Below are 6000 nucleotides of genomic sequence, written 5' to 3' on the forward strand. Positions count from 1 at the left end.
CTGCTCTGACAGCTGATGCTTAAAGTTAGTGAGGGAGATATGAGTCTCCAGCTTCAGTGATTTTTGCAATTCGTTCCAGTCATTGGCTGCAGAGAACTGGAAGGAAAGGCGGCCAAAGGAGGAGTTGGCTTTGGGGGTGACCAGTGAAATATACCTGCTGGGGCGCGTGCTACAAGTAGGTGCTGCTATGGTGACCAGTGAGCTGAGATAAGGCGGGGCTTTACCTAGCAAAGACTTATAGATGACCTGGAACCGGTGGGTTTGGTGAAGAATATGAAGCGAGGGCCAGCCAACGACAGCATACAGGTCGCAGCGGTGGGTAGTATATGGGGCATTGGTGACAAAACAGATGGAACTGTGATAGACTGCATCCAATTTGCTGAGTAGAGTGTCGGAGGCTATTTTGTAAATGACATCGCTGAAGTCAAGGATCGGTAGGATAGTCAGTTTTACGAGGGTATGTTTGGCAGCATGAGTGAAGGAGGCTTTGTTGCGAAATAGGAAGCCAATTCTAGATTTAATTTTGGAATGGAGATGCTTAATGTGAGTCTGGAAGGAGAGTTTACGGTCTAACCAGACACCTAGGTATTTGTAGTTGTCCACATATTCTAAGTCAGAACCGTCCAGAGTAATGATGCTTGACGAGCGGGCAGGTGTGGGCAGCGATCGGTTGAAGAGCATGCATTTAGTTTTACTTGCATTTAAGAGCAGTTGGAGGACACGGAAGGAGAGTTGTACGGCATTGAAGCTCGTCTGGAGGTTTGTTAACACAGTGTCCAAAGAAGGGCCAGAAGTATAGAGAATGGTGTCGTCTGCGTAGAGGGTGGATCAGATAATCACCAGCAGCAAGAGCGACATCATTGATGTATACAGTGAAAAGAGTCGGCCCGAGAATTGAACCCTGTGGCACCCCCATAGAGACTGCCAGCGGTCCGGACAAAAGGCCTTCCGATTTGACACACTGATCTCTGTCTGAGAAGTAGTTGGTGAACTAGGCCAGGCAGTCATTTGAGAAACCAAGGCTGTTGAGTCTGCCGATAAGAATGTGGTGATTGACAGAGTCGAAAGCCTTGGCCAGGTCGATTCATACGGCTGCACAGTATTGTCTTTTATCGATGGTGGATATGATATCGTTTAGGACCTTGAGCGTGGCTGAGGTGCACCCATGACCAGCTCGGAAACCAGATTGCATAGCGGAGAAGGTACGGTGGGATTTCAAATGGTCGGTGATCTGTTTGTTAACTTGGCTTTCGAAGACTTTAGAAAGGCAGGGTAGGATAGATATAGGTCTGTAACAGTTTGGGTCTAGGGTGTCTCCCCCTTTGAAGAGGGGGATGACCGCGGCAACTTTCCAATCTTTAGGGATCTCAGACGATATGAAAGAGGTTTAACAGGCTAGTAATAGGGGTTGCAACAATTGTGGCAGATCATTTTAGAAAGAGAGGGTCCAGATTGTCTAGCCCCGCTGATTTGTAGGGGTCCAGATTTTGCAGCTCTTTCAGAACATCAGCTATCTGGATTTGGGTGATGGAGAAATGGGGGGGGCGGGGCTTGAACAAGTTGCTGCGGGGGATGCAGAGCTGTTGACTGGGGTAGGGGTAGCGAGGTGGAAAGCATGGCCAGCCGTAGAAAAATGCTTATTGAAATTCTCGATTATCGTAGATTTATCGGTGGTGACAGTGTTTCCTAGCAGTGGGCAGCTGGGAGTAGGTGCTCTTATTCTCCATGGACTTTACAGTGTCCCAGAACTTTTTGGAGTTAATGCTACAGGATGCAAATTTCTGTTTGAAAAAGCTAGCATATTGAAAAAGCTAGCATATTGAAAAAGCTAGCCTATGCTTTCCTAACTGCCTGTGTATATTGGTTCCTAACTTCCCTGAAAAGTTGCATATCGCGGGGGCTATTTGATGCTAACGCAGTATGCCACAGGATGTTTTTGTGCTGGTCAAGGGCAATCAGGTCTGGAGTGATCCAAGAACTATAGCTGTTCTTAGTTAAAAAAATTGTTAAAAAAATGAATGGGGCATGCTTATTTAAGATGGTGAGCAAAGCACTTTTAAAGAATATCCAGGCATCCTCTACTGACGGAATGAGGTCAATATCCTTCCAGGATACCCGGGCCAGGTCGATTAGAAAGGCCTGATCGCTTTAGTGTTTTAGGGAGCATTTGACAGTGATGAGGGGTGGTCGTTTGACCGCGGACACATTACGGACGAAGGCAATGAGGCAGTGATCGCTGAGATCCGAGTTGAAGACAGCAGAGGTGTATTTAGAAGGCAGCTTGGTCAGGATGATGTCTATTAGGGTGCCCGTGTTTACGGATTTAGGGTTGTACCTGGTAGGTTCCATGATAATTTGTGTGAGATTGAGGGCATCAAGCTTAGATTGTAGGACGGCTGGGGTGTTAAGCATATCCCAGTTTGCTCACATGATACATTTTCCAGACACAAAGAGATTCCACCATGTTGAACAAACAAATTATCTGTCTGCATTTATCAAATTGAAACAAAACTTCCTGTTTCCATTACAGCAGTTTTTTTTATACGGTACAACTTTACTCACATTGAAACTGTGGATGGAAACATGGTTATTGTTTTAAAAAAAAAAGTTTGGTCCACTATTTTTACTGAATAATATATGAATCCTATAAATTAAAATGGCAAATTTAGGTGCAATCAATTATCTTAATAAATTACTGAAACAATTTCAGAACAATGTGAGATGGTGGGTGTCATGGCTTGCTGAAATGACATGGAAAGACCCTGTATTTATAATTATATGACAATATTCTAGGTTGACTATAAATAAACTACACTATTTCTGATACACCACATATTACTTTTACTTTCCTTCTTAAGTAAAAGCTGGACATGTATCGCCTACGCCATTAATTCCAATCAGACTGGTTTTAGATTTCTCCCTGACCAAGATGGCTGCCATTTTCTCCCATAATGGAATTGAGGGTTTATGACACAGCTCCTCTAGTAAGTTAACAGGATCTTTACGTAGTCAACATGTTGTCATTACATACACAACTGACATATCTCATAACCTTCAAAAGCCACAACATTCATTCACATCCTATCTTTCTCACTCACCTAAAACCGAGTTCAATACAAAGCACAAGAATGACGACGATGGTAACACTTTCAGATGGTCTTTTAAACATACCTGTAACCGCAGGACAAACCACCACACCAAGGGTCTCTTCTCTATATCCTCCGAGCCGCAGTGTGCCGCGCACTTTACTACTGTTGAGGTTTTCGACAGCAATGACTTGGATTTTTCAGCATCCCACTACGAAGCCCAGTTTGCACTGCTTCAGTGAGAATAAAACAAATATGGGATTCGTCAGTGAACATGTCCTACAGAAGAGACTGCGAGACAGAACCCGTAGCCTCGTATGCTCTGCACCCAACGCTGCGAACGCGCAAACCCGGCTGTGCGCGTACGCGCCAGCAAGGTAAATAAATGATTCCTGAAATTGCTCTAGTCCTAGTGCCCTCAACTGTCCTTGTACATCAGAAAACAGGTTTCAATCGCTCTTCCACTCCTAACAAAGAAACACATCTATGTGTACTATGTCATGGGTGATTTATGAGATGAAAGATGTTTGCTATTGGCATACAAAAAGGAGCCTTGTCAACTATTTCAACAGTGGATTGCAGTAGTATATACTGTAGGTTATGTGCACACACACACCCATGTTGCAACCTGGATTCAGGGTTAGACATAACATAGTAAATGTTAATCCGGGACACTCCAATTAATGACATGTTACATTTCGTATGGTATGTATTAATTTGTGGATTTCCATCATCCATTTTGTTTGATATGTAACGATTTACAATTTGTATGATATGTTACAAATTCATATTCGTACAATATGTTACGTATTTAAAAAATGTACTAAACTTAACGTTAACCATTCCAATTTGTTGTGGCTAATGTTAGCTAGGTGGCTAATGCTAACGTTAGCTAGGCTAGCGGGGGGTGCATTGTTTCCCAGACTCGATCCTGGGGACCCCAAGGGGTGCATGTTTAATTTTTTTGCCCTAACACTACAAAGCTGATTCAACTAATCAACTAATCATCAAGCTTTGATAATTTTAATCAACTGTGTAGTGCTAGGGCAAAATCCAAAATGTATACCCCTTGGGGTCCCCAGGAACGAGTTTGGGAAACGTTGGGTTAGGGTTAAGGTCAGGGTTAGGAGTTGGGTTAAAGGGTTAAGGTTTGGTTAGGGGAAGGGTTAGCTAACACGCTAAGTAGTTGCAAAGTATCTAAAAAGTAGTAAGTAGTTGCAAAGTTGCTAAAATGGTTAAGTTGTCCATGGTGAGATTCAAACATGAAACCTTTGGGTTGCTAGACGTTCGCGTTATATGCCCACACATTCACCCTGACCACCCACCCAACTTTCGTTTTTGCCTTCTGTCTTATATAACCATACCAAACGTAACACATATACTCATTTGAGTGTCCCTAAACACACACACACACACACACACACACACACACACACACACACACACACACACACACACACACACACACACACACACACACACACACTCAAGCCTCACACACATACGTACATACACACGGTCAACACTGCTGTTCTACTATATATACAATTTATTATAAACTGGGTGGGTCGAGCCCTGAATGTTGATTGGCTGAAGGCCGTGGTATATTGGACTGTATACCATGATCATAATAGCAATAAGGCACCTCGGGTGTTTGTGGTGTCTTGCCAATATACCATGGCTAAGGGCTGTTTCCAGGCACTCCGAGTAGCGTCGTGCTTAAGAACAGCCCTTAGCCATGGTATATTGGCCATATACTACATACTTATTGCTTAATTCTACTGAGTGTCATTACCCACTTCATATTTGTAAATACAGTGTAAATACAGTCCATTATTACTATGCATATTACTGCTTCTGTTATACTGAACAAAAATATAAACGCAACATGTAAAGTGTTTGTCACATGTTTTATGAGCTGAAATAATGTAAGATGGCGCCGACAGAAATGGTTGCCTCGCTTTGAGTTCTTAAGAAACTATGCAGTATTTTGTTTTTTTATGTATTATTTCTTACATTGTTGCCCCAGGAAATCTTAAGTCTTATTACATACAGCCGGGAAGAACTATTGGATATAAGAGCGACGTCAACTTACCAACATTATGACCAGGAACAAGACTTTCCCGAAGCAGATCCTCTGTTCGGACCACCACCCAGGACAATGGATCTAATCCCAGAAGCCGACCCAAAACAATGGCACCGCAGAAGGGGCAGACGGAGCGTCCTCCTGGTCAGGCTCTGTAGACGTGCACATCGCCCACTGCTCCCGAGTATACTACTCGCCAATGTCCAGTCTCTTGACAACAAGGTAGACGAAATTCGAGCAAGGGTTGCCTTCCAGAGAGACATCAGAGTTTGTAACATTCTCTGTTTCATGGAAACATGGCTCTCTCGGGATATGTTGTCGGAATCAGTTCAGTCACCGGGCTTCTCCATGCATGGCGCCGACAGAGATAAACACCTCTCTGGGAAGAGGAAGGGCGGGGGTGTATGTTTCATGATTAACGACTCATGGTGTAATCCTAACAACATACAGGAACTCAGGTACTTCTGCTCACCCGACCTAGAATTCCTTACAATCAAATACCAGCCATTTTACCTTCCAAGAGAATTCTCGTCAGTTATAGTCACAGCTGTGTACATTCCCCCTCAAGCAGACACCAAGACAGCCTTCAAGGAACTTCACTGGACTCTATGTAAACTGGAAACCATATATCCTGAGGCTGCATTTACTGTAGCTGGGGATTTTAACAAAGCAAATTTGAGAACAAGGCTACCTAAATTCTAGCAGCATATTTATTGCACGACGCGCAGGGGTAATACACTCGATCAATGCTACTCTAACTTCCACGATGCATAAAAAGCCCTCCCCGTCCTCCCATTGGGAAATCCGACCAAGACGCTATCTTGCTCC

At 43.6% G+C, this 6000-nt stretch overlaps 1 protein-coding gene across 2 annotated transcripts in view; it reads right to left on the reverse strand.

The window, feature by feature from the left end:
• The window catches only part of LOC106613022 (rho GTPase-activating protein 32), a 47085-nt gene extending 43636 nt beyond the window's left edge, over positions 1-3449 (reverse strand). For both annotated transcript variants that reach the window (XM_014214853.3, XM_014214852.3), the window contains exon 1: positions 3172-3449. The gene's annotated coding sequence lies outside the window, so the exon portion shown is untranslated. The remainder of the gene's footprint in view (positions 1-3171) is intronic.
• Positions 3450-6000: the final 2551 nt, after the last annotated feature.

Source organism: Salmo salar, chromosome 09, assembly GCF_965601325.2.
Source record: "Salmo salar chromosome 09, fSalSal1, whole genome shotgun sequence".
In the NCBI taxonomy this organism is placed as follows: domain Eukaryota; kingdom Metazoa; phylum Chordata; class Actinopteri; order Salmoniformes; family Salmonidae; genus Salmo; species Salmo salar.